This window comes from Balaenoptera physalus, assembly GCF_965194825.1.
Source record: "Balaenoptera physalus genome assembly, chromosome: 6".
NCBI classification, from domain to species: Eukaryota; Metazoa; Chordata; class Mammalia; order Artiodactyla; family Balaenopteridae; genus Balaenoptera; species Balaenoptera physalus.
The window spans coordinates 128857644-128883873 of record NC_138885.1 but is presented as its reverse complement, the minus strand read 5'-3'; the positions used below and the strand labels follow the sequence as shown (position 1 = coordinate 128883873).

The following is a 26230-nucleotide window of genomic DNA, read 5'->3' as shown; positions in this document are numbered from 1 at the left end:
ATGTTTGGACTTAGGATAAGATGCGTCCCTGGTTAGAAGTCAGCTCTACACAGTTTGTTCTGGAATTCAAGCCTGCACCTGTCCATACACATGACCTTGTCACGAGAACACCTGACGGTGGCATGATTGAATGCTCGGTCACATGCCAGGAGGGCCCAGGTGCCCCTGCATAGTCCCTGCCCTGCTCACGGTCAAGTGGTTTTGTGAGAATGAAGAGGCATTCTGTAATCTAGTCTATTGATTAAATAAGCATTTCAGACTCTAAGGCAGAATTACCCTAAACACCACCACAAGTTAAATAAGTCATTGGGGAAAATCTAGTGCAAAACGTTTGACCAGCAGTCTGTTGTGTTCAGTTCAATTCACTTTCACACTTCATAAGGAAAAGACAAGCAATCCAGTAGAGAAGTGGTCAAAGATTGAAATTAATAGGGTCACAGAAAGAAAGTACAATTTCCGGTAAACATGCGAGAAGATGGTCAGCTCATTCCATGGTCAGCTCGTTCCATGGTCAGCTCGTTCCATGGTCAGCTCGTTCCGTGGTCAGCTCGTTCCGTTAAAGAAGTGGACAATGTAGCAGTAGTCAGTCTTCCCCACCGCAGTCTTTCCCCCCAGGTGTCAGTAGGAGGAAGGGATACTCATCACTTTCAGACCTCATCGCTCTTTGTACAACTGTAAATTGCTGCTGTGATTTTTTTTTTTGGAGGCTTTAGGTGATGTGTCCAGAAAAACAAGGCACGTTCTTTTGACAACAGCAGTTTCCCTCCTATAAATTGATTTCACAGTTGCCCCCAACACCTGTACTTTTCTACATTGTTTTGCAATAGTAACAACAATGTACCCAAACTGCAAGAAACAACCTCAATATCCTTATGTGATTAGTGAAAGTATGTAGCCACGATTTAATGGAACACTATAGAACTTAGAGAAATGAAAGGGGGTGGGGAGAGGGAGTGAGAGGGAGGGAGGGAGGGAGAGAGGGAGGGGGAAGGAAGGAGGGAGGGAGGGAGAGGAGAGTGGGAGAGAATGACAGAGAGAGTGATTAGATGTGCTGTGTGTTGCTGTTAGGGGAATATATTCAATATATAGTATGAGAAAAAAGTAAGCTATAAAATAGTAATATGGTATTATCACATTTATAAAAAAAAAAGGAAACAGAAAAGAAAAATCTTCTTATTCTTTAACTGCCCTGAACATTTCTGGAAAGAGCTGCCGAAGAAACACAACAAGTAAAACAACAATAAACACCCTGCTGATAGTGATTACCTCTGGGGTTTGACATTAACGTTCAGAGAAGGAGGAGGGGTCTTTTATATTTCACTATCTGCCCTTCTGTGTTAATTCCATTTCCTTTTTTATACTGAGCATGTGGATATCTTTAGTGATAGTAAAACTAATAAAAAGTCCTCCATTCTTTCTCAATCATTCTCTAATAATGCCCTAATCCTTCCCCATATTTGGTTCTAGAATTCTATTTTTTTAAGCATCTAAATACTTGTAGTTTTTTTAATTGACCAAGGCTTCCATAGCCTTCAGATATACTTATTTCTTTTCTTCTTTACTTTTTTTTTTTTTTTAACTTATTTCTTAAGAAGTGATTATGTTTTGACTGACCCGTCCTGACGGCTCCCTGGACCCTCCACGGCGGGGTTGGTGGGGCTGTGAGAACACCCGGCTTATTCCCTGGTGGGAGAATCCACGCTGTGGGTTCTCAGCTGAGAGCAACGGTCGTGAATGTACTGAGTCAGATGAGGTGGGTTTGACTTGGCTCTACCAGCTGCTAGAGGTATGCCGTTGGGCAGATTATTTAGCCTCTTTCAACCTCTGCTCTGCATCTGTGAAATGGGTCTGTTAATTATATCTCAATAAAGCTGGAAAAAAAAATACCAACCGCATTGGGTTATATGAATGACAAGGCATACTACTTATAAAACACTTACAAGGGACCCCGGAACGTAGTCTTAATCACATCAGATATTATTCTTTCATTTTATGTTTATAGGCAAGTCCACCTCACCTCTACGTTTCAGTTTTCTTACCTTTAAGATGGTTGGATAGAATAAAATGGAACACCTTTTCCAGTTCAAAATTTGATATTTAAAACCTGCATTTCTGGTACACTCTTTTTTTAAAATTTTTATTTAATTTTTAAAAATTTAATTTATTATTTATAAATTTATTTATTTATTTATTTTTGGCTGTGTTGGGTCTTCGTTGCTGCACATGGGCTTTCTCTAGTTGTGGCGAGCAGGGGCTACTCTTGTTGCGGAGCCTGGGCTCAAGGCGCGCCGGCTCAGTAGTTGTGACACGCGGGCTTAGTTGCTCCGTGGCATGTGGGATCTTCCCGGACCGGGGATCGAAACTGTGTTTGATCCCTGCAGTGGCAGGCGGATTCTTAACCACTGAGCCACCAGGGAAGTCCTTCTGGTGCACTCTTTATTAAGTCCCACATGGCTTAAGGTTGTATATAGTTGTTGTGGTGTTTGACAATAAATTTACTGACTTGATTTTTTTGATCAAGAGTCTTTGGCTAGCTTAAGTGATGGCACATTACATGATTTATGGGGTTTTTTTTTTCACTGATAAAAATCATACATGCTCTGTACCTAGTCGTGTCAAGAATTAGTTGTGCTGAGGACCAAGAATGGAAAGAAGACGTAATGTCCACCTCTGAGAAGTGTGTCTACCTCTGCCATGTGACTTGTAGAATTTGGGGTCAGGGGCTGCCCATAAAATGGACCATGTCAGTGAACATGTTATTGACTGAGAAGGTGGTCGGAGGAAAATTGTGAGTGATTTGTTATTCTCTCGAGGGGCCCTAGAGCTTAAGATGGGAAATTGCCCTTCCCCGAGTCAACACTTTCTCTACCTTTCTGGTCTCTAAGTTTTGCCTTTGTGTTTGGCTGAGATCCTCGGAATTTAACTCTCCTAACTGAAAAAAGCCAACCCTGGAGGCGGATAGATGCTGTGGACAGGTGCATCCCGTGAGAGACATGACCCTTGAAACGGCCGGGGAGCCTGATGAGTTGAATGAAGGCTGTGTTTGGGTCCGGTGTTGAGGATGGGGAGGAGGCTGGCCCCTGCACGCTGGGCCCCCTGGCTTGGCTTATTCATCTCACTCAATTCTCACAGATACCCTGGAAGCTGGGCATTTACCCATGAAGAGTGGGGGCTTAGAGGGGTTCATTTACTTGCCTAAAGTTACAAAGTTGGAAAGTCACTGAGCCCGGATCAGATGGAGTCCAGGTCTCACCTGCTGCTTAACTCATATATTTTTTTCTCTCTCCCTCTGGTCTCCTTGGTTAACTTCTTTATTTCAAGAACCCAGAGTAGGTACTTAATCTCTTCCCCTGGTGTCGTTAATTTCTGTTGTTGGTTACAAAGGGGATTAGAGTTGAGAGTGAGTTTGGAAAAGGAGCTCAGGGTCATGGGGCAGGGGGGAGGGGAGATGTGTATTTCCTGGTGGGTCAGCTGGGGTGCACAGGCAAGGAGGTGACTGTGATCTGGGGCTCAGTTGCACTGCTTCTGATTCTGTCTCACTTGCCTTGCTGTGCTTTGGGTAAGTAACTAAGTCTCAGTTTTCTCATATGTAAAAGGAAATTATATTACCTGTCTAGCAGGGTTTATGTGAAAAGTAAATGGCAAAAGCCTATAAAATGCCCCACATAGTTTTTTGCGGAAGGCACATGCCCCTACTCTGCTCAATAAACCTTCAATGGCAGCAATAACTGTGAGGTCCAGCCCTTGGAAGAGAAAACCCTCTGGAATATCTTTGTGGCCTATTCCTATTAGCATTTTTACAAGGTTATCTTTGCATGGAAATAGATTTAAAATAGCACGTTGGAAAGCACACTTCTCCAAATTTAGCCCCCTTTCCAGCTACAGGTAGAATGCAGAGAGCTGCTTAGGGCTTGCCTCCAATTCTTAGTGACATTCTCAGAGGAGTTTCCTCTTTGCCACATGGGAACCTGGGCTGTGTTTCTTTTGACAGAGGAGGAAAAAATAAAGAAGTCACATAACATGTGACAGCTATAAAACATCTCTCTGTGATGGCTTACTGCTTAATCTCTAGGTGAACTTCAAAAAGTTGTCGTTTGAAAGGGAATTATAAATTTCTCCAGAAGAAACTTTTGGACACCTGATTCAAGGGCATTGAGGACAAATCTATTTTAAACTTAACTTACGAAGCACATTGGTATAGGAAAAAAGAAACTAAATAGGTAGAACCCTTAACCAGGTATTTTCTCTTTGTTTTCTATTTTTTTTCCCCTGTAAAATGCAAATTCTAAGAAAAAGAGGCCACAATAAAGGCCTGGCTTTAAAACACAGACTTAGAGGGTCTGGGGTTGTTACACACTAGACTAGTAGGACACCTTCTATATTTGAGAAACTATAAAATTAAAACTGATTTCCAAAGAGTGACCTTGAAACCTACTAAGTTTCATATACGTTAGAGAAATCTTCAGTTATTTTCAGAATTGTTTTCAGCCTCAAGTTGACGAAGATATTCATTTATTAGAATGTATAATTTTCTTAAAATTCTGATTAACCAAAATGTGGTAGTAGTGTCAAACATTTCATTACGATGCTGTTGGAAGGTATGTATAAAGCTGCATTGTGATGCTGTCTTTCTTAAAAAGTTACTTTTCTGACCACCTCATCCATCCCGGACACTACCAGGGTCTGGACAGAAGCATTGGAGAAAGCCCCATGGTCCTCATACCACAAAGCCCGTGCTTCGTACTCTGTGGAGGTGATAGAGAGCTTAAACACATAAATCGAAAATGTAATGTGGTACCATGTGGCTTAGGAACAGAGAAGCATACCTTTCTCAATGACCCATGAGAGCATTTCTCCACTTAAGCTGAGTAGTATAATTTATGTCCATATCAGAAGTAAATGTGATCAATAAACCACTATATTTTACTTACACACTTTAAGAAAATGACAACTATGCAAATAAAGATGTTTTGTTCATCAGTCATCTGAAGGTTTGGCACTTGGAAACATCAGCTTGCCATTTAGACTACTGTTTCCAGAACAGTTCTTGTCCGTGAATGTACTGAATGAATAAATGAGTGAAAGACAGATAGAATACAGACATTAGATTCTGCAGAAACTTCATTTCTCAGTACTTACATAGACAAAGTGTTACTCTAATTTTGAATCTAGCAAATGCTCCTTTGCTTAATCCTCTGATTTATGGATCAATTTTTTCCCCCCAAACCAGCCTCCCATATTTGTTCACACATTTTTGTGGTAGAATCTCTTTTATATAATCATGTCACTGCCCCCCACCTCAACTCCTTCCCCCACTTTTGAGGAGAGAATACAACATCACCACAATAAATATTTCTTCATTATTAGGCAGATTTGGAAAGGAGTTTTAGAAAACACTAGTTAATGAAATTTTCAGCAGAGGCTGTCTGTAGCCACAAAGAGCGTGATTAAATTTTAATTAAAATATACTTAATGAAATCTTATTGGCTGAAAGTAAATGGAAAAAGTTATTAACCCTCTTTAACTGATTTCACCAAGCTTTTAGATCCCTTGCCTGGAGGAGACTGCTTGACACATATAAAGCCTGTCTGTAGGGATGGATCTTATTTCCGGAGCTGCCATGGTTCACTGCTGGCTTCTAGCGCCATATTGACATGTGGCATTCAGCCTTTTTTCTCACTTTCTCAACAAATTATCTGCATGTAAATAAACAAAATTATAAGACAAAAAGCTACATTCTTTGAATTTTATTTTTACCTATGCAGCAAGACGTATTGGAAAAAGTGCCTTGAAGCCTTCTCACTTTCCCACTCTAAGTTTTTGTTGGCAAACTTCCTTTTAATCTAGAATGCCCATCTTCCCAATGTCTTTGCATATTTTAACCATTTTTTAAAAGATCATTTATTTCCTTTGGTTTCACTGCCCTTAGGGCTTGTTGTTGTTTGTAGAAGTGGAAAGACAGCACGCGGAGGCACAGCTGCTTCTTTGTAGTCTTTGCTCATAAGAAGGCACGTGTCCTTTCTGCTCATATCCTATTGGCTAGAACTCAACCATCAGTTCATTCCTAATTCCAAGGAATGTGAAGAGACATGGTTCAACCGAGTACCCAGGAAGGAGGGGAAACAGATTCTGGTGACCAGCCAGCATCCCTGCCACAGAGACTATCTAGGTGAAGGTTTGCAAGTGGTTGGCCAGTGAGCCACCTTGACCTTGCTGATGTATTTCCTTTGGCCAACACAGTGCTGGTAGAAGTTTTAAATTGTAGCAAACACCAAAAGATCAGGAGAATTTATATAAATATCTGGCCTCTTGGCTTCTCTTGAAAAATGTGACTCTCTGGCAGTGTTTACTTCTATTCTTGCTTCATTTTTGTTTACAGTTGAGTGGGGGGCTCTGCCTTTTGAGTGGGCATGCATTCTTTTGTTTGCCATAGCATTTCCTGTTGTCCCTCAAGAAAGCCAAGCATCGGTCGCCCTTATCATCTTATACCAGACCTGCTTCTCTAATTCCTTCATGACTCCAAGATTGGAAACCAGAACACTGATACACACTCCCAATCTCTGTCTCTATCTCTCTCTCTCGGTCTCTCTCTCTCTCTTCTATCATCTATTTGTCTATCTATCTATCTATCTATCATCTATCTGTATTTCTCTATTTTTCTCTCTTTCTCTATCTCATTATACCAGATGGATTATAGGAGACACTCACCTATAACGTAGATAGGTCTAAGAAATAATATTCTGTTTGGTTAGGAATGGTTTCAGTGAGTTTATAGAATTGCAATTACTGTTGAGAGGAAGGAAGAAAGGGAGGGAGAAGGGGGAGGAAGAGAAATGAAGGAAACAGTGAAGGGAATGCATTCTATGATTTTAGAAAAAAAAAAAAGAAAAAACTCTTCTAGGTCTCTGCATAAAAACCTAGCTGCATTCTGCATAAATATGTTTTATAACATATTTTATTCTATCTAAGATTTGTAATTGGAAATGGGATCTTAATCCTGTAAAACTAGAGTGGAGAAATATATGTTTCTTTTTGTGATAATTGTTACTAGGACCAATTGTATGTCCAGAAGGGAAGTGGTAAAAGAGATGAGACGTAGCGGTGAGCTGAGAGAAAATCCTTCCCTTCTGACTGAAAAGGCTTTTCATGGGGATTTATGAAGCCCTTGCTCTAGAGATGCGACTGATTGGGTACTGGTGGGGTGCTTGTCTTTCTACTTTGCGAAGTCATGGTAGAGAAAGCCAGCGTCCGGAGGTCACCTGGCAGACCTCACTCACTGAACTCACAGGCAGAAAGACACAACGAAGCCATCTCCATCAGGAGCCAGATTGTGGTGGTGATTAAAAAAGAAGAACACCGGGAACTGAAGCTTGCAGTTGCTTTTGATCCAGATATGGCTAGAGCTGTGCAGTGAGGGGTGCATTTAGGCACATGATACTCAGAGCCAAGGGGAGTTACTGTGAGTTAATCCTCTGAGCCTATAGATGAGGGTAGTAATGACAACTCAGTCTTAAACGCTGTAGCAGCTTGCTGTTTACTAAGTAAGCCCTGTTTTAAAAACCCGTCAATAAGGGGTAAGGCATCATAATCAAGGTATCCGAGGCTCTAAATATGAAGACAGTGTTTTCCAGTCCTTGCTGTAGATCAGAATCACTATAGAAGTATTTAATAATGCAGACTCCAAGGTTTTATCTCAGACTTGTATGAAAACAGCTCTGCCTAGCTGGCAGGCAGAGGACTCTGAATTTTTATCAAGTGATTATTATACAGCCAGCTTGGTGCGGGTCTGACAATCCACATCTGAGAACCACTGGGTGAAGTGATTTGCCTAAGGATGAATGGCTCATAAATAGCAGATCCAGGTCCAAATCCAGCTGCATCTTTTACTGCAGATTGAGTTCATCTACTGGAGCCAGGGTTAAAGTGTTTGATATGTTTGGTAAGGTTTGATAATAATCAAAGACAGAAAAAAAAAACCTCATTGTTGAGCATCTCCTATGCTAAAGCAGTATTCATATGTTTTTATTTCATCCTATGCTAACACCGCGAGGTGAGTGTTTTCTATTCACAATTTCCAGATCAGGATACTGAGGCCAGGAGAAGTTCAGGGCCACATTTATGGCCCCATGGTTTTGTTTAATGGAAGAGTAGAATAAAATTCAAATCCAGGTCATCAGTAGGGTGACCCTATAACAATGCCATACAAGTATTTCTCTAGATTTCTGCCCTTTAAATCTTACGTTGACTCATATAAAACATGGTTTAAAATTTTTTATTTATTAAAGTTAATAACTACATTAGTAATAGGAAAAGCAAAATTAAATAGAAGAGTTTCTATTTCATGCCTAAGGAGAACCAAGCTATGGATCTCCCAAGCCATTATCAAAACGTGGTCATCTCCTACCTTGCTTCTCAAAGGATGGGCCAAGGATGCAGTATCAGTGTCACCTGGGAGCTTGCTAGAGAGGCAGACTATTGTCAGGTGCCACCCCACACATGTTGACCCAGCATCTGCATCTTAACAAAATCCCCAGTGACGCCTATGCACATAAAGTTTGAGAAATACTGAACAGTTGCTGGAAACCAGATACCTTATGGAGAAATAAACAGGCTTATCGTCTTGTCCCTGCCAATGCAAATGTGAGAAGTGATGGTTGACAGAGCAGAAGCCTGGAGTTAAGCCCAGGAGATGGTTTGTAGGTCAGACTAAGGGTACTGATATAGAAAATAAAAAATTTGATTTGATTGCTTTTGTTGAGTTGTCAGCATATTTATTTAACTTATCATGTCAGGGTTAAAGAGCTAGAATTGGATCCATTTACCTTGGAACATAAAACAAACAAACAAACATACAGCAGAGTACTTCTTATGTATGAGTGCATAACCAATGCCTTTTGATTGTGAAGAGGTTTATTGTTGAAGTTCTGCTGGGAGAATCTATAAACTGAATTTAAGAGACTTGTCAGGACACAGAATCTATTTAACTGAAATAAGGTTTTTTTGCCCTGATTATTGTTTCTCTATTACTTATATCCCTTTCCTGATGACTCTTAGGCAGAATATAATGAACATTGAGATGCTAAAAGGCCATATTAATCATCTCTTATTATAGTTGTTAGGACCTTGGTATTTTTTGGTAGTTATGCAAGCAACCACAATCACTTATGAGCAATATTTATTTCTTTAGGCAATAATTTTTGATTTGTTTTTATGAGGAATATCCCCAGACTGTGGCTTGCAGAAGAATCCGAGCAATGGAAATGACTTTGGCAAATAGTTTTTTGTATATACTTGTATTTTTGGTCTGAGTAAGAAAAATCTACATTTCACCCAAAGCACACAGGATCTATTTCGGCATCAGCCTGATAATGAGACAGTAATTGGTGTGTAAGCCGTTCATTCTCCAAGTTTTCTCATGGGGCATAATTTGTCTCTTATTTGTCAGGGATGGGTTCTGGGAAACAACACTCCCTTTCATGATGGGCAGAGCAAATGTTCTAAAACATTATCATAGCTGGGATTAATGGTCCACTATGGATTTATGTCAAGAATGTTAATGATTTGTTTATGAATAAGTGGGCCTGTCGCATGGTGAAACAGTAGCCTGCAGAATTGCTGAATGGACGGTTTGCTTGCAGAGGATTCTTGGAGGAAATAAATACTCTTGCCAGGCCTTTTGCTTCTCTTAAATCGCTACTGTGAATTGCCTTTGGGATTTGAAATGGTGGCATTTACCTTACAAAATCCTGGCCTCGCTATTACTGATCTTGTAGCTAAATTCTCTTGATATAGCACGAAGAAAGAATATCTTTTTAGGATTGAAAGTAATTTGTTTCTGGTAAAATATTGTGAGAAAATAATGATTTAATTAAAACTCTAATTGAGCAAAATCTCTCCACCCCCCTGTCACCAGATTACATGTTCTTTTTTGAAAAGCATGTCAGTCTGTGGAAGACATGAATTTGCAGTAGATTTTAATTGGTAGATGAAAGTCAGTTATTGCCAGGCAGAGTTTAGGAAATGAAAAGTAAATGAAGGTTATATGATGATTCATACACACATATATAGATTGATATAAAAATATATGTGTGTGTGTGTATGTGTATGTGTATAGTATGTACGTGTGACGGGTGTGTGTGTCAGTGGCTGGCTTGCGGTATAAATGTTTATGATGTAATTTAATGATGTTTATGTTAGTCACTTTTTAAACATCCACCTTTTTATGAATGATGATGTTGGCTTTCTCTTAAGAAGAAATTTATACAACTGTTATTCTATTTATGTAAAGAAGATAAATTTCTTCTTTTTGCTTTGGGATAGAACTGGTATAGTCAAATTTTTCTTGACTTGTATTCAAAGGGTCTTAATAACTTAAATAAGGTAACTTTATAAACTTCTGATTGCAATCTGGGAAGTTTCATACCATAAGTATGACCTAAAAGATATTAACATCTAGGATCCTATATAATAAAAAATGTATAATATTTGTTTAATGAAAGTGACATCTGCATTTACTAGCCAGAGAGCACCTATCAGCTTAACTTGCTTGATCTTTACAGCAGTCCTGGTTTTTCTGTGGTTATAAAGCCATGGAGTCAAGTCTCAAAGCAGGATTATTTGACTCCAGATCTCATGTTCTTTCTGTTGTATCGTATCACAGGATCAAAATCCACGTAACCTCTCTCCTCGTGTCCCTCTTTCCCCTCTGTGCTGCTGTCGTGACTGTCATGGACAAACTTACCAAATGCTGTTGAAACAAAATTGTAGGCACTGATGGGCTTCCAGGGATCAAAGAACTCCTTGACACAAAGTGAAAAGTTTGTGTAAATCTTGTGCTCCTTGGCACAAATGTAGTTTATCTGATTCTTTAAGCGGTCCGTGATTTCCCCAAAGGTCATTTTTCCTTATACCAAATCATTAACTTAGTGCATGTCTAATCATACTGGAGTGGATGAACACGTGCTGTTTTTCACCATCATCGTTATTACATTTGTATAGTAAACATGATTCTGAAGTTAAGAAACTGATCTTCCTAAGTACTCACTTGTAAGTTGCTCTCATTCCTCTCTAATAATTTACCCTCTATGTAAATTATACTCCACCCCTAACTGGCAGCTTTGGCAATCAGCAACAGATATATAGCCTTGACCTCTTCTGACCGTTGTAAAGTTCATCATCTTAGAAGGGACTGAGTATGGGCAAGTGTGTATTGATCAGGGCACTTCTAGAATTAAGAGAAGAACACGTATGATTTGTCAAATTTTCAGCTTTATTCAATTCCATTTTAATACTGTAATGGACCTCAATACAGTCTGTTATCATGAGCCACATGGTTGGATTTGGAATGGAGTTGTTAGCAGAGACATAGTAAACAAATCCAAAGGGTTATGTGTTGAGCATCCACGGTAAACAGGCGTTATTTTCCATGCTTGGGGATGAGAGGATGTATGAGGCTTGGGCTGGATGCTCAGGCAGCTGGGTACATCCCTCCATGTGTAGACTGCGAGCAGGGTTCACCTGTGTGCAGGCTTCTTCATATTCCACTGCTCACATTTGCATCCATTGAATGTTAGCAGGTTAACCACTTCAAGGGAAGAACCCTCCACTAGAAATGCTAAATTATAGTAGTATAGTACAATACCTCTGGTATAGAAAGCATATGAACTTATATGATTTATTTCTACTATATTCATATATCTTAGATTTGGGATTTCCTTCCCCCATCCCTTCCACAGGTGTGATTATAATAAAACTGATTCTGCAGAGAGCTACCAACCCATCCCATTACCTTGTAGCCCTACGTTCTTTATCAGGAATTTGTCACCTGGCCCCATCAACCTCAAGGTCTGTCATCCTCTAAGACACTGGCTCTCAAGTATTGGTGTTCATTAGAATCAACAGGAGCTTTTGTTAAAAGTGGAGATGCCTTTCTCCTACTCAGAAATCTTCTATTGTAACCAGCATCCCAAAGGATGCTGATGTAGAATAGCCTCTGTTCATGGAGTTTATAGAGGGATGATCAACAAACCTCTGAAACTGGTTTCTAGTTTTGGATTCTGTCAGTTTTCTGGGGACAGGATCCAAAGTTTTATTTAGATTTTCAAAGGGGTCTGAAATCCAAAAAGAGTTTATGAGCCATTGTTCTTGTGACTGAAATGAAGGACATTAATTGTAACCATACACTTGTTACCTTTTGAGCTTGGGAGGTAAATGGATTGAATTCATAGGCAGTGTGATGAAATCATATTCTAATGGGAAAACTATTCGCATAAACCATTTTTTACTTTCAGACTAAAAAATGGACTACTTTGGGAATACGATTTTAGGTACTTTGCCAATAGCCCTTAAAACATTATAATAGTTAATGGCCAGGTGACATTTACAGAAAGATTAAGCTGATGTTATAGATGCAGAAGTACATTACTTATACCTTACCTGAGATGGACTGTGCAGACACCTTATGTTCTTTCAGTAGAACAGGCAACCTGAAAACCCCTTCAGACAATTAGTCATCCCATCCCAATACCCCTGGAAGTTTTGCGCTCATGGCAAACACCTCATTCATTTTCATAGGGATAAAGCGGTAAGAAGGCATTAATAACTCAGAGCAGACATGGTGTTAGTATAGATGAAATAATCATGTTATCAAAGTAACTGACTCGAATTCTAAGAAAAATTCCACTTTGAGGTTCAAAGAGAGAAGCAAATAAAAGCCAAATGGATGCCTGCCCTGGATTCATGGCTTCATCAGTTTTCTAAAACTTCTTGGTAATGAGGACCTTTTGCAGAGTAGCGATAAGAACCTCATGTTCTTCAGACATGTTTTCTGTGCTTCCAGACAGTCAAATTAATAGGTAGTTTTTCTGTAGGGATTAGGGGCACGTTTCTCTTTAAGAAATATTGGACAATGGTTCCCTGGAGCTGTCAGGGTACTCTCTGTGGGTGAAGATACAAATATTTTAACTACCAGCTTCCCTTCGCTGTCTCTTCGTGTGATAGCAGGTGGCAGAGAGGAAGCACAGGCCTAAGAGTACTGTGGGAGCCGTAGTAATGTGGCTTTGGCTGGTTAAGACAGGAAAGATCTTTCATCTTCAGAGACAGGAAAAAAATGCTATTGAAGCAAACATGAATATGGTTTCTCTTTAGGCAAATGCAAATCAAAACTCTGAGATACCTACCACCTAACACCCGTTAGGCTGGTTACTATCAAAAAGAAAAGGAGAGAAGACGTATTGGTGAGGATGTGGAGAAATTGCGACACGTGCACTCTTGGTGGGAATGTAAAATGATATAGCTGCTGTGGGTGACAGGATGGCAGTTCCTCAAAAAATTAAAAATAGGATTACCATATTATCCAGCAGTTCCACTTCTGGGTTCATACCCAAAAGAATGAAAGGGAGTCTTTTTTTTCCTTAACATCTTTATTGGAGTATAATTACTTTACAGTGGTGTGTTAGTTTCTGCTTTATAACGAAGTGAATCAACTATACATATACATATATCCCCATAGCTCCTCCCTCTTGCATCTCCCTCCCTCCCACCCTCCCTATCCCACCCCTCTAGGTGGTCACAAAGCACCGAGCTGATCTCCCTGTGCTATGTGGGTGCTTCCCACTAGCTATCGATTTTACATTTGGTAGTGTATATATGTCCATGCCACTCTCTCACTTCGGCCCAGCTTACCCTTCCCCCTCCCCGTGTCCTCAAGTCCATTCTCTAGTAGGTCTGCCTCTTTATTCCCATCCTGCCCCTAGGTTCTTCAGAACCATTTATTTTTTTTAGATTCCATATAGATGTGTTAGCATACGGTATTTGTTTTTCTCTTTCTGACTTACTTCACTCTGTATGACAGACTCTAGGTCCATCCACCTCACTACAAATAACTCAATTTCGTTTCTTTTTATGGCTGAGTAATATTCCATTGTATATATGTGCCACATCTTCTTTATCCATTCATCTGTCAAAGGACACTTAGGTTGCTTCCATGTCCTGGCTATTGTAAATAGAGCTGCAGTGAGCATTTTGGTACATGACTCTTTTTGAATTATGGTTTTCTCAGGGTATGTGCCCAGTAGTGGGATTGCTGGGTCGTATGGTAGTTCTATTTTTGGTTTTTTAAGGAACCTCCATACTGTTCTCCTTAGTGGCTATATCAATTTACATTCCCACCAACAGTGCAAGAGGGTTCCCTTTTCTCCACACCCTCTCCAGCATTTTTTGTTTGTAGATTTTTTGATGATGGCCTCTCTGACTGGTGTGAGGTGATACTGCATTGTAGTTTTGATATGCATTTCTCTAATGATTAGTGATGTTGAGCATCCTTTCATGTGTTTGTTGGCAATCTGTATATCTTCTTTGGAGAAATGTCTATTTAGGTCTTCTGCCCATTTTTGGATTGGGTTGTTTGGTTGTTTTTGATATTGAGCTGCATGAGCTGCTTGTAAATTTTGGAGATTAATCCTTTGCCAGTTGCTTCGCTTGCAAATATTTTCTCCCATCGTGAAGGTTGTCTTTTCGTCTTGTTTATGGTTTCCTTTGCTGTGCAAAAGCTTTTTAGTTTCATTAGGTCCCATTTATTTATTTTTGTTTTTATTTCCATTTCTCTAAAAGGTGGGTCAAAAAGGATCTTGCTGTGATTTATGTCATAGAGTGTTCTGCCTATGTTTGAGAGTCTTAGAGATATTTGTGCACCCATTTTTGTTGCAGTATAGTTTACAGTACCTAAAATGTCGAATCAACCCAAGTGTCCATCGATGGATGGGGAGATAAACCCAATGTGGCAAATACATATGGAATGTCATTCAGCGTTAAACAGGAAGGAAATTCTGACACAGGGTACAATAGGGACGGACCTTGAGGACATTCTATGAGGTGACGTAAGTCAGTTACAAAAAGACAAATACTGTATGATTCCACTTACATGAGGTACTTGGAGTAGTTGAAATCATAAGAGATGGAAAGTAGAAATGTGGTTGCTAGGGGCTGGGGAGAGGGAAAAATGGGGGAGTTATTGTTTAATGGGTACAGAGTTTCAGTTTTGCAGGATGGAGACAGTTCTGGAGACGGACGGTGGTGATGGTTACACAGCAACATGAATGTACTTAACACCACTGAACTGAACGTGGCTAAGAGAGTACATTTTATGTCACTATATGTGTCGTTTGCCACAGTTTAAAGAATTGGAGAAAAAAAATTATTTAAGGATGTTTTCACACAATTAAAAAATGTCTTTCTTAGTTATCTGTCTCTTGTGGGCCGGAGACACCTTTAATTTTTTTATTTTGTAGTTAAAAAATTTTTTAAATTGAAGTATAGTTGATTTACAATATTGTGTTAGTTTCAGGTGTACAGCAAAGTAATTCCCATACACACACACACACACACACACACAGACACACACACACACATATTCTTTTTTCAGATTCTTTTCCATTGTAGGTTATTACGAGATATTGAATATAGTTCCCTGTGCTATACAGTAGGTCCTTGTTGTTTACCTACTTTATATGTAGTAGTGTGTGTCTGCTAATCCCAGGCTCCTAATTCTTCCCTCCCGCACCCTTTTCCCTTTGGTAACTATAAGATTGTCATACTAAGTGAAGTAAGTCAGACGAAGACAAATATCATCTAATATCACTTATTTTTGGAATCTAAAAAAATGATACAAATGGACTTATTCACAAAACAGAAACAGACTCACAGACATGGAAAACAACAGTCTTACCGAGACTCCTTTTAAATGAGAATGCAGAGTGCAGCGACTCGGGTCAGGCTGAGGCCTGCCAATGGAGACGCCTCAGTGAGCATTCAACACAGGGAAATAGCCCGTTTATTTAACAAATATTTGTTCATTGTCCCTCTATGCTGGGTGTTGGCAAAGGTGTGGAGGATGGAGTAGAGCTCAAAACAAGATTTATCTTTTTCTCTTTGAACCTGATGGTTCTACCAGGTTAAGGATACTTTTTTGTCCAAATAATTGAAATAGTCTAAACTTTTTTGTTTTGTTGGGGTTTGTTTTGCTTTATTTTGTTTTGTTTTTGGTTTGACAGCAATGTATTTTTATAGTAAGAAATTTATTTCATGGTATAGAAAGGTATGAAAAAGAAAGCAAAATTCATTACAACTCTGCTGTTAATGCTTTGGGGTCTATGCTACATTCCGTTTTCTATATGTACATATATATAGGCACACGCATGTGCTTACAATACAAGAAACAGGTGATGCATTCTGCTTTGTGCCCCACCCACTCATTTGGCATATTATCATGGAATTATGTCAAATGATATAATTCCACAATAATATGATAAGTTTTATATTTGTATTTTTAACAGCTAGGAAGAAATTTAAGAGCTTGTTAGATGTTTCAGTAAACATCATGCCATTCTAATGGTGGAAGTAAATCAATTCATTAAAAAAAGCAATGTGGTTGAAAGTCCTAGCAGAATGGGAGCTGCGTGATGGGCATTGGAGCTCAGGCTGGTGGCAGAGGCAGCGGCAACTGATAAACATGGGAAGTTTGGGGCCAGGAGAACATCTAGCAGAGGCCTTGTGTTCTTCTTAGATGCTGAGCCTGTCAGAGTCTGGTTCCGAGTTGTTTATTCATCCCACAAGCATGCCTTGAGTGCTTACCATGTGCTAAAATGTATCCTGGTTTCTGGTGATACTGGGTTGAAAAGACTTTTTCCTTTTCTCAGAGGAGCTGCTGGTGGAGTGGGGGAGGCAGATACAGTCACTCACAGACATGCTACAGTGAGATATACAACAGATAGAGATTTGGACCAGCTTCTCAACAGATACCATTATAGCGTCTATATGTACGGACCGCATACTGATGTTAGTTCAACCATCAACCATTTTCTCAGAGACTGTTTGGTAAAAAGAAAAAAGAAAAAAACCCAAGCTTTGGGATACGCTTCCTGGGAACAGCTCTCCATAGGTCTTCACTTGATTGGCCCCAGTAAAGAAGGGAAGGGCAGGTTGATTTGCTTACTTGAGAAGGAATTATAATAGCTTCATAGATGGCCAGGGCCTCTGTTCCCACTGGACCCAGCATGAGTTGGGGGAGTGAAGCAGCAGAGCTACCACTCAGTTCAGTAGCTTCACAAATGAATCAAGTTCCCTTCTCCAAGTTCTCCCCAGTGGTGGAATCTGTGCCTCCTGCCAGAATGAGGAAAAGCAGCATGAGTTTCAAGTTGACTTCCTAAAAGTGTTGATGATAGAAATTATATTTGGGGGTGTGTGTGTGTATAGCATATGTAGGAACATTTTGTTACTTGATTGCAAAATTAAATTTCTTTGATTATGATATGTGTTTCATTATACAGGCAAGCTCTGATTTGCAAGATACTAAAATACTGTTGATTTTCTTTGATAGAAAGATATCCTTATTTTTTACATTAATTTTTTAAATTCGAAATTTCCTATTTATCTTAAAGAGATATATTCCATGGAACATTAAGCAGCTTCTTTCCAACTCAGTCATGGAGAGAGTTTATAGATTTCATAAATTCAAAACTTCCTGTGGAAGCATACCCTAATTAACCTCAGTTGTACTTTATTTTATTATCTGTGTCTTTGTTATTTGAAAAAATTAATTTCATTGTTTTATAGTCAGCCGCAAAAATGTGTATTTATTAAAAGTCAACCATGAGCCAGGCAGTGTTCTAGGTACCAGAACAATGGTACCAATACAACTGTGATGGAAAACAAGAGAGTTCTTGCTTTCCAGGGGCTGCTATTACCATGGTGGGAGACGTACAGTATACACACCAACAAAAAATGAAAATGTAAAATAACATAGTACAGTAACATACTATAACCTAACATTAGGCAGGGCTGGTACTGCATAGAGGATAAAATGTAGGTAACGTGATACTTAGCTCAGGAAGAGATGGGAGGCCTCTCTGAGAAGGTGCTCTTTGAAACTTGAGTAATGAAAAGGCGGTCGTCTCATGAATATATGGGGGAGGTACATTGCAGGCGGAAGGGACAGAATCTGCAAGGGCTTTGGGTTGGGAACAACCTTGGTCACAGTGTCTAGCACATTGTGAGGGGGCAGGACAGAAGAGGACAATGAGGTTGGAAAAGTAGTCAGGAGTTAGACCTTGTATGCTGCGGCAGGCAGTTTGGAATTTCATCCCGTGAGTGATGGGAAGCTGGTGATGGACCTTAAACAGCAAGCTGACAGATGATCTATTTTTGCAGAAAGAACATGTCTGATTGTTGTTTTGGAGGATGGGTTGTAGCAAACAAAAGTGGAGGCGGGGAGGCCAGTTATGAAGCTGCTATACTAAATCTAGAGAAGAGATGGTGCTCTGTCAGGGGGAGATGGTGAGCAATGGTTGGATTTGGGATCTATTTTGAGTATAGATACAATAGAATTATCAATCGATAAGGAGTAGACTCTTGGAGACAGAGAGAACTCAAGAGTGTCTCCTAGGGTTTTAGCTTAAACAAAGAGGCGAATTCACTGAGTTGGGAGGGGGAGATGGTGGCAAGTTTCTCTTTGGGGAAAGAACTGTGTATTCTGTTTTGGCCATATTAATTTCGAGATACTCGTTCAGACACCAAAGATGCTGAGAAGGCAAGTGTATATACACATCTAGATCACAGGGGAGAGGTCTTGTCTAGGCATATATGTTTGAGAGTTATTGGAATATAGCTGGGGTTTCAAACCATTGCACAGAGTGAGATTTCCTGAGAGAGATTCTGGACAGAGAGATGGTCTGAGAACAGAGCTTCTTTGCTGGATTCTCCTAAACTAGACCCTGAAATGTTGTGCTACCATATCAACTGCTGCCGAGGACAGATGCTGAGAACAGATGATTGTCTTACACTCTGTGAATGTTTGAAAGCTATTTATGCTGCATAAATAATTCCCTAATAAATTATGAAATTTTCAGGCAAAAACCTCATGTGTCTTATTTTTGTATCTTCCTAGTACCATGGGAAGGATAATAAATTTGCAGAGGATTTGTGCCTATAGTTTCCAAAAAATGTTTGTTTGAAAAGTTGAGATTGCTTTCTTAGTGTGCCAACATTTTATAGCCTCCTATTACTTTAAACCTGAAAGCTATCAGGATTTTTATTTGTCATAGGTTGGATTTGCACCAAGAACTCAGAAAAATTTCATTTCAGCTGTTCAGTGCTACCACCACTTTATAACCTTGGCTTTTGAGCCAGAATACTAGATGTTGAATTGATTGAGTTTTTCAGAGTTTTTGTTTTTTTAATAAAAGAAGGAAATGAATTTGAAATGGTAGTACAACAGTCATAAAAGGAAAAATGATTCAATAAATATCAATATTTCATTATTTGAAGAATTACAAAGAATATGTACAGCTTAGGCTGTAGGCAAGGCATTGGTGTCCTCATACTGCCACTTTATGAATCTCAGAAATAAAGGCAAGATGAATTATATTAGCTGTACTCTGTTATGATAAGAAATTTTTAGTTTGTCGTGGTACTGGGTTGTAATTGTTTACCATTCAACACAATGTATTTAACATTAAATGTACATTGTTTCTATAATTTAATTATATTTATTTGACATGTATAATAGCAAATTTTGTTTCATCTGTTCCTAAAAAAAGAAACATGATTTATAGTGTACACTTACATAAGACAAGTTAAAGTGTAACTCCTAATTACTGTTGTTAAGTGGTGCCACATTCTTATAATGTATCTTTTTTTTGTTTGTCTATCCTTGGATTCTTAGTTTTGGTGCTTCTCTCAGTTTGCATCTTTTGGTACATTTATAAGAAAAGAAGGAAGTGTCGATGCAATATATTCTAAGCACTTGCGATCTATATAAATTACCTCTTGAATGGATTCTTCATTGTTTTTATCAAACTTCTATATTGCTCTGGCTGAAAATAGAAAAAGACATAATCCTGGGGCTATTCATTACAACACTGTGTTAGCAAAAGCCTGGAAATATCTCAAAATCCATAAGGAGGGGACCAGTTTAATAAACTATGGAATACCCGTGCTCTGAGTACTATTCAGTTATGAAAAGAAATTAAAAATTATCTCTAGTACATATTGCTAAGCTAAAAAAAACCACCAATGTGGGGAAGATTGTGTATAGTATCCTATTGTTTAAGGAAGGAATGGAGAAATATGAATATATGTGTGTATATGTATGTATAGCATGTATGTGTTTATATATGTACGTGTTGTGTGTGTACAACAAACAAAACCAAGTTCTTTGTATAAACCAAAGAACTAAAAAAATTGGGTAACTATAGAGGAAGGAGGGACAGGATAGAAGGGCCAGGGATAGAAACTAGAATTTTCTAAATATAGAAAAAATTTGCAAAACTATATAAATATTTTACATAATTATAGATAAAATTAAAGCAGAGTAAAATGTGTATTTTCTAAAAACTGAAGGCAAAATTTAAACAGGTAACTGTTTAAATAAATGTAAATGAGGTAAATGAGGTAACTTTCTATCAAGTTGGTGATTTAACTTCATGGCGAAGAATTATGTCAAATGACTAAAACATTTTCATCTGTTTGTCCATTACTAGTGAGATATAACCAAAAAAAAAATCTGCAAAGATATATTGAAATGTTTTTATTAATCATTTGTTTTACTAATCTTTTCATAGTAATTATATTGGCATTGTTATTCTGAGCTGATTCCATGTATATATGTGTATGTGTGTATGTATAATATACACATGTATTTTTACATATATATGTATATGCATATATTCATAATACTTGTATAAGTAATCATTTTATCTAATGTTTCTTATTGTACAATATCTTATACTTTATTACTCATTACTTTATTACTTTATCTTGTGTGTTCATACACTCACACTCACATATACTAACACACACATAGTAGGATATATATTATATATTTCTGTATACATCATAAAATAAACCAAATTAGTGATTATGTTCATGTCACTAAGGAAACAAGATTTTAGTAAATATATGTTTGAAGGATTAAATGTAAACCCTATAATCCTGAATTTAAATTAGAACTATCTCTGTATTTAATGTAATCCTATTTTCATTTCATTTCAAAATTCATATTTTTTTTAGTTTTTAAATTCCTTGTCTCTTAGAGGTGATGACATCTTATATGCCAGTGAACTTGCAAAATGGTTTTCTAAAATTTTCTTCAAATTTTTATAGTAAGCAATATGTGAAAGCCTACGTCCTTCGTCTAAGTTTTTAGAATGACATTCTCTTTCTCTCGTTCTAGGATATCTTTGAAAGGCTCTGTGTGGGTTTCTTTTCTTTTTAAGGGAAATGCCTAAATCATAAAGATTGAGTTAGTAATAAATCATCTTAGGTCTTCTGTTGCTTTAATTCAATTACTTAGTTTGTGTGTATGTCCTTTATTTTTTTTACTTCTTCTGACCTTAACTAGCCATTTTGAAATTACGTTTTGAAAACTCAGAAAGTACAGTATACCCTTGGAATAGCTGTGGGTCTTCCTGAAGCCCAGAACAACAAATTAAATTTAATTCCCTCTTAGAATTTTTCATTAGGCTTTCTGGACCATAGCTCAGTGGCAAGGGACTGGAGATTATTCTTATTATGCATGGAGGTAATAAGTCCTCTTTGACAGTGTCTTTCCATTTCACAACTGCAGTGCCTCTTCACAATATTACCTGCCCTCTTGGGAGGCCATTTTGAAAGTAACATATGGCTTTCCTTTCATTGTGTGAAACGAGTGTTTAATTTGGCTGGGAGAGCAAATTGTACTTGACATCAATTTTACCTGTTTTTATTTCTGGAAAAACCACTCTGAAAGGTCATTTTCCAGTAAGGTTATAATATCATTTTATTAAGTGCATTGTATTTATTTATTACATGTTAATTAAGTTCTTCACACACACACACACATTCACACACGACATGAGACATAACAAAACAAAGCCCTTGTTTGTAATACTCCAGAGACCTGACTCACAGAGGCAGTAACATTATCATTTGTGTTCACATGGAGTCTGTGAGGTAGACTGACAATGGCTGCAGATTTGTTGCTGTTTCTCCCATTGGGAGATGGGGAGATGAAATCTAAGTCCACCCTCCTTGAATCTGAATTGGCTTTACTGACTTCACCAATAGAACGTGGCAGAAGTGACTTTCTGAGACTTTTGAGGCTGGCTCAGAAGAAGTTCTCCAGCAGCAGATTCTGCCCAGGCCTTTCGGAACATGCTCTCTGGGAGCTCTGAGCCACCAGGTAAGACGTCTGGCTACCTTGAGTTCATCCTGGAGAAACCATGTGCAAGACTTCTAGCCAGCAGTCCCACTTGAACCCAGACTTCTAGCCGTGCCAGCCACGGCATCAGACAAGTGAATGAAGCCTTTCTGACCAGCTTGTCCACAGCTGAATATCACTGAGCCATCTTAATCAGCACCCTGTGGAACAGAAGAATCACCCCACTGAGCCCCGCCCAGATTCCCGATTGACCGAATTATAAGATTTAGTTAAAAAAAAAAAAAAAGGATGTTGGTTTTTTTTTTAACTTTTTTTAAAAAAATTAATTAATTAATTTATTTATTTTTGGCTGTGTTGGGTCTTCGTTTCTGTGCGAGGGCTTCCTCTAGTTATGGCAAGCGGGGGCCGCTCTTCATCACGGTGCGCGGGCCTCTCACTATCGCGGCCTCTCTTGTTGCGGAGCACAGGCTCCAGACGCGCAGGCTCAGTAGTTGTGGCCCACGGGACCAGCTGCTCCGCGGCATGTGGGATCTTCCCAGACCAGGGCCTGAACCCGTGTCCCCTGCATTGGCAGGCAGATTCTCAACCACTGCGCCACCAGGGAAGCCCAAGGATGTTGTTTTAAGCAACTAAATGTTGGAGTAATTTGTTATGCAGTAAAAGATAACCTGAATAGAATATGTACACTGATCTCTTAAATGCAGTTTGAATATGATGAATAAATAGTATATTGAGGAAGCAGCATGGAAGGACCTGGGACATGAAAGCCTAAGTTGCAGTTTCGTTCCTACTAACTTGTGTAACTATGAGCAAATTGACTGATCTCTTTGAACTTTATTTTTTTTCAGATATAAAAAAAGAATTGTATAATAATAATAATAAGAAGAAGAATGTCTCAGTGTAATAAAAGAAAGCACTTACTGAATGGTATTGTACAAGGCACTGAACTAGGTGTTCTAATACATTATTTAATTTAATTTCCACACCAATTCTGTAAATTATAGCTATTTTTATTATTATTTCATTATTAGTACCAGTTTACAGATGGGAAAATAAGCTTCGAGAAATCAGGAAACTGCTCACATATGCTCTATAAAATATATTTTTCTAACCTCTAGTTTTCTATTGTTCTGTTTCTAAGATTCTTTGAATCATCACTTGTGATTTAGTGTCCTATTCGTGAAAGCTCAAGAATTTTTTTTACTGTACCAAAAGAAATTTCAAAGTTGTAAAGTAGAATCAGTTATGTAAAGAGAATGTCAGAGTCTTTAGTGCAGTTTATCCCAATACTGTTTATATATTGGGACAACAGAAAGAACTAGAAACATCAAAAGGTTCCTCTTTTGGTCTTCAGTCATGTTGTAAGGGAGCCACACTTGAAAGTGAGGGGTACACCTTACAGGTAGAAACATACTGGTTACAGCAGTTGCCACATAACATAGTCCATCGAAATGGATCTTGGCAGAGAGGGAAAAAAGGTACTTCGGTGCCAATTGGTGAGCTGTCTTGTGTATAAAAGAACTATGTCTTCATCTTAATTATTAGTAAAGTATGAATTGCCCCTACATTCTTTGTATTTTTGTGTGTTTTTTTTGTCCCCTATTTTCTTCTAATAATTTTTTCTTTATCTTTGTACTTACAGTTATAAAGAGCATGTGTTCATGCTCACTGAAAGAAGGAAGGAAGGAAGGAAGGAAGGAAGGAAGGAAGGAAGGAAGGAAGGAAAACCGCTAATATTCATTGGGTAACTTTAACCCTGTCAGACATTCTGCTAGGTGCTAGCAACCTGTGCTATTAGCATAGCACATATGCTATTTCAGGTTTAAATTTTAAAACACATAACATTTAAATTTTGGAGATTATTTTGGTTTCCTAAAGCCACATGGTAGTAAAAGGTGGAATTGGATTTTGGATCCATCTTCTAAATCCTTGTTTCTGATGTGTAAAATGCCTCACTATCTCTTGTAAGCCTGCTCTTTTGTTGACGAGATTGATTTTTCTTAGGTTTCATTTACCAATTCTTTTAAAAATCTTAATTCAATTTTAGAGTGCTGATTCACATATTGCATGGCTTCCCTGGTGCTCTGAACCTATTACTTTTGGTTGAAGTATTAAGAGTGTCTAAATATAAGCTCATGAATGAACTTGCTGAGTGGATTGAAAAATACCCCTGAGCCTTTTAGGCCTTAGGTTGCAGGGTGTGCATTAGCGGTGAGACTCAACATTTATTCGTGGTAAAGATCTGTTTGAGGCACTGATGGACGTATCATTTTGTGTGATTTAGTGAGGATTGCTGGGCTCTGCACCATGCCAAATGAGCCCTGGGAGAGGAACCTGGATACAGAAGAATTTCCTTCCATTCTCTTGAGAGAGGACGTTCACATCCTTGGGAGGTCCTCTTCTCAGGGCCCTGGGCCAGGTGTCTGAGTCACTGCCTACCTGCATTTGATACCTGCTAGCAGTTTCCTCTAGCCCAGATGTTCTGTAGTGGGGGCAATTTTGCCCTCCTTCCAGGAGATATTTGACAACGTCTGAAAACAACTGGGAGATGCAACAATTATCGAGTGGGTAGAGGCCAGGGTTGCTGCTGAACACCCAGCAACTCCAGGACAGCCCCACAAAGAATTATGTGGTCCACATGTCAGCAGTGCCGAAGTTGAGAAAGTGGAGTAGGTTTTCTCAACCCCAATTTTTCATTATTGCCCCCTAAGGAGCCTCTTTAGACATTTTCCGCTAATGATACCCTCCCCATTGAATTTTAATATATTATACAGTAAGTCCCCTACATACGAACCTTCAAGTTGTGAAATATTTATGTCATTGCCTTACATGGGAAACCAATAGCACTGCCATAAATACATGGGGCCAATAAAAATAAAGTGGGAAAAATTAATGAGCAGTTTTTGCTTTCTGAAGGCTCTGAGCTGGGAGCCAGTACACTTTGGGCTGAAAAGGAAGATTAGCGTGGAAGAAAGGTATTCAGGATACATGGGCACCAAACCGAGACTTTCTCCTTGATATTGTTTGAAAGAGAATTGAAGTGGGCATAACGCCTCACAAGGTGACTGAATGCTGTATAATGCTGTATCTGTGTACTAACCAAAACCCATCTCATCTCATGTACCCCAGGGGTCTCTCCTACATTTTAGAAACACTGGTCAGGCAAGCCCAGGTAATTTTGTGCCCTTCCCTTTTCTGCCCCTTGACTGTCTACCCAGGCAGTGTTGTCAGTAGTCAACTAGAACCATTTGAGGTTTCTTATTTCCTTTGGTGTTCCTAGTGCCAAGCACCGTGCCTGGTGCACACAGAGCAGCGGCTCCATGTTTATCTGTCACTGGAATGATTGCGTGAAGATGTGTCCTCACTGACCGTGCATGGCCCCAGGTAGTCCACAGGTCAAGTTTGTGTGAAGTAGGGTTGGGTCCAGCTCCCTGGGTGTGTGCTGGGAGCAAATGTTCATCTCCTTCAGAAACACCCTCACAGAAACATCCAGAATATTGTTGGACCAACTATCTGGGTGCCTCATGGTCCAGTCATGTTGATACATAAAATTAACCACCACAGAGTCTTAAGACAGTAGAAATATATTCTCTCACAGTTCTGGAGGCCAGAAATCTGTAATCCTGGTGTTAGTAGGGTTGGTTCCTTCCAGTGGTTCTGAGGGAGAGTCAACTCCATGCCTCTTTGTTCCCTGGCTTTGGGTGGTTGCTGGCAGTCCTTGGCATTCCTTGGCTTGTACATATCACTCTAAACTCTGCCTTCATTGTCACATGGCATAGACCCATGTGTGTCTGGGTCCGAATTTCCCTCTTCTTAGAAGGACACCGGTCACTGGCTTAGGGATCACCCGAATCCAGAATAACCTCATTTTAATTTGATTATATGTGCAAAGGCTCTATTTCCAAATAAGGTCACATCTGCAGGTTCCAGGGGTTAGGACTTCAAGCATATCTTTTGAAGGACACAATTCAACTCATAGTAGGAAGCAGGACACTCAGCTGGGGATGAGGATGGAGAAGAGGAGAGGTTAACAGTCAT

At 39.0% G+C, this 26230-nt stretch overlaps 1 protein-coding gene and 1 long non-coding RNA gene across 9 annotated transcripts in view; one reads left to right on the top strand and one right to left on the bottom strand.

Annotated features, from left to right (window-relative positions):
• PID1 (phosphotyrosine interaction domain containing 1) overlaps window positions 1-26230 on the top strand; it is a 240117-nt gene that overhangs the window by 51156 nt on the left and 162731 nt on the right. Inside the window, exon 1 of one of the 8 annotated variants that reach the window (XM_082464664.1) lies at window positions 23836-23936. The exons of the other annotated variants lie outside the window; for them this stretch is intronic. The gene's annotated coding sequence lies outside the window, so the exon portion shown is untranslated. Of the gene's footprint in view, window positions 1-23835; window positions 23937-26230 lie in introns of those variants that run through there. 8 annotated transcript variants of the gene reach the window in all.
• On the bottom strand, window positions 2187-11525 carry LOC309662216. Its single transcript, XR_014264589.1, has 3 exons — window positions 8405-11525; window positions 5555-5696; window positions 2187-5062 (listed from the first exon to the last, which is right to left on the bottom strand). It is a non-coding gene; the product is annotated as an uncharacterized lncRNA (long non-coding RNA).